This window comes from Otolemur garnettii, unplaced genomic scaffold, assembly GCF_000181295.1.
Source record: "Otolemur garnettii isolate 467f Iridium unplaced genomic scaffold, OtoGar3 scaffold00289, whole genome shotgun sequence".
NCBI lineage: Eukaryota > Metazoa > Chordata > Mammalia > Primates > Galagidae > Otolemur > Otolemur garnettii.
In genome coordinates, this window is record NW_003852684.1 from 911,236 (window position 1) to 914,667 (window position 3,432).

Consider the following 3,432-nt stretch of genomic DNA (forward strand, 5'->3'; position numbering starts at 1 on the left):
AGATGCTCTGAGGTCCCTCTGAGCTGGTGGCTCCCACTGTGGCTTTGGGGCTCTTGAGTCAGGCCCCATTCTATGTCCCCTGCTTATGGCCCTGCCTTTTGTGACCCCACCCAAAATACCCACTGGGAAGGCTCCAAGGGGGCTGGCCATCCTTGGGTCACCAGGCTGGGCATTCCCAGGCCCTGCTCCCTGGCACTACTGGGGGTCCCCACGTTGTGGCTTTGCAGGAACAACCATCCTAGCTCTATCCTTTTCTGCAGGTGCCACTGGTGCCCAGGACAAGGTAACTTGGGCTATTCACCCACTGCCCACATCCCTCACCCTGTAGAGGTCTCTGGCCTCCGGGCCTGTTCACAAGGATGTCAGACACCTGTTTAAGTCTCTTTCTGGCCTCACAGCCTGTTCACATCTCCTGGAAGCCCCTTGCCCTCCTCCCACTCCAGTCATTCTCTCTGTCCCTCTCACTTTTGTTCCATCCTGACGACCATGGACATGACACCTGAAAGGATTTTAAGGTTTCTCCCCTGAAGACACAGTACAGAACCTCCTCCTATGCCTCCATGTCCCGAAAGCTGGGCAGCCCCCTGTTGGCTGTTTGAAGGTGTCTGGCGGGAGAAACCGAGGGAGGTTCCAAAGTGAAGAGCACTCAGACCAGGCTAAGGAGAGGGCCCCAAGTAAATTTTGTCTTCCTTTGGCTGAAAACAAGGAATGTCCAGGGGATTAGGCAACAAGTCTGATGCTTTCTTCAAAAAGCACGGAGTCCTCACATTGTGGTGGCAAGCATAGGCAGATGCACAGTTCCAAGGACAATGGCCTCCAGTTTGCTCTGGTCTCCCATTTCCCAGAGCGGCTGTCCCTTAAAAATTACAGCTGCTGGTAGAAGGCAGCTGTCTCACTATGCAGAAGGAGTAACAGCTACAAATTTTACTTGGGCACAGTGATTCCCTGTTGCCCTCCAGCCGGGGCTTCTTTCTGGTCAGACGGTGATCTAGAGTTGGTCCCCAGGATGAGATGAGGGAGCTGGAGCACAGGCCTAGCCTGGCATTGCTGCCTGGTGGGCCTGGTGCTTGTTAGTCACAGCCAGCCTCACTCACTTTTCCTCATTGCCTACATTTATCTGGGACAGAAATTGTCTCTAGCAAGAGCCTTCTGCAAATTTCCTGTTTTGTTGTAGTTAAATCAGATCCCAAACATTTCTGCAGCCTAGCTGACACTCATCCTGTGCCTGGGCTTTCACAAGTGTGAGCAGGAGAGAGGAGGAGATGTGTGATTTGTGATGAAGGCTCGGCACAGCTGGACTCAGAATGTGAGGAAGTATAGTTTATGGAGGATCATATGTCTGGCTCACACCAGAAGAACTGTTCACAACCACACAGGGCCACAAACAGCCATGTGCTACCATGCACAGATATTCACAGCCACACACAGCCATGCACATCTGAACACAAATTTGAAAAGCAAGCTGCTAGCAAATAAAATAAGACGCTACTACCACCTGTGGTGAATGGTGTTTGCAAGGTGGTTTAAGGCAGCAACAGTTTCCAGGCTTAAAATTTGGTGCTGGCAAAGGTTTTTCTCCTGCTCCTGTTTACACCTATGTGGAGGTGGCCAGAAACCATGCCTGACAGGGAGAGCTGTGGGTGTCGGAAGCTGGGCTTTGGGAGCAGTCCTGGTAAGCAAGTTTTATATGGTTGGATCTTTGAAAGTTTTCAGAGGCTCGGCGCCTATAGCTCAACTGGCTAAGGCGCCAGCCACGTACACCTAAGGTGGTGGGTTCGAATCCCCAGCCCGGTCCCGCCAAACAACAATGATGGCTGCAACCAAAAAATAGCCGGGCGTTGTGGCGGGCGCCTGTGGTCCCAGCCACTTGGGAGGCGGAGGCAGGAGACTCGCTGGAGCCCAGGAGTTGGAGGTTGCTGTGAGCTATAACGCCACGGCACTCTGCCCAGGGGGACAGCTTGAGGCTCTGTCTCAAAAAAAAAAAAAAAAAAAAGAAAGTTTTCAGAATGGTTAGGAAGCTGGATTTTTATGTAAAATCTTGCAATTTCTGAGTGCTCAGCAGGCAAACAGAACAAGCCAGTGGGCCTGCATCTGGGCTTGAGAAGATTTAAGCATTCTGAGCACCAGTGTTGGTGTAACTGCAGAGCGGCTACCATGGACCCTGGGGGTGTGTGCAGGCACCCTGGTGCCCCGGGAGGGCAGTACCCTCCCTCCCCCATGCCCTCATTTCCAGATCACTGCATTCCTCACAGAGTTATTGAAGGAAGAGGGTCAGCCGCTGATCACTGTCAGCCACGTGCAGAGACAGGGATAAGTCCACCAAGTTTCAGAAGGTCAGAGATTCTGGAGAACAGGTACAGTCACCTTTCCATTCTGGTCTACCTTGGTTATAATTCTAACAGTTTTTATAGTGAGAATATAAGAAAACAAACAGAGACAATTTTTATCTGACAGAAAACAAGTGGTCTTCACTATAACAGTACAAAATGTTTAAACAACATAAAAGTAACCTTCACTCTAACAGTATAGAAATAAAAGTAACTGTTAGCATAACAAAAAATCTAAGAGTATCATCATAGAAACAACATAACAACCAAGTAACTTGGCTCTAACAATATCACAATACTTATTGTCTGTGTGTGACAACCTCTCCAAAAATATCCTCACCATCCTGGTGAAACCTTAACTAGATAATCATGGGTGGGTGGGTGGGTGGAGAATCGAGCTGAGCAGGTGAGGTCAGCTGCACTGGTTCAGCTCAGCTTCTCAGACTCCACCTTGCAGGATGCTTTTCTGGCTTCAGAGGGGTTTTGTGCTTGCAGAGGCTCCCAGGAGGGGAGGCAGAGCAATGGTTAAAGCCCCAAGTTTCTGGAATATTGCAGGGCAATTGCTCCTGGAATGTCAGTGTGTGGATTTCCTACCCAGCGCCCCCCCCCACGGCTAACCCCATCCACATTCCTGATACACCAACAAGCTTAGTAAAGATGCCTGGGACTGGAGGGCTGGGTTGACTCCAGTTCAGACCCCACTTCTGTTCCTTTCCTTGATAAGCTCCTCTTTGGTCCCCAGACTGGCCTCCTCTCCTTTCACACAGACTATCCCCCATTTCTATCCAACACCCAGTAAACACCATGATAAAAGAAAGAAAGAACACATTTCCCTTTAACAAGGATAAAAGATAATTGTATCCTGGGTAATTTATTTTTAAAATTCTGTTTTGTAACATTCCTCCCAGCAGCAGTACCTGTTACTATAATTTTACCCATTGGTGCTGTTTTGGGTTACTTCCATTTGAATGAGAACTAAAGAATGCTTTTTACTGTGTCAACACACATTAAGTAATGACATATTACCTTTAATTTTTTATTTGAATTTAAAGTTTTCCTTTGATCAACATTGATTTGTCAGTTATTTCCACACTCAACTTTTACT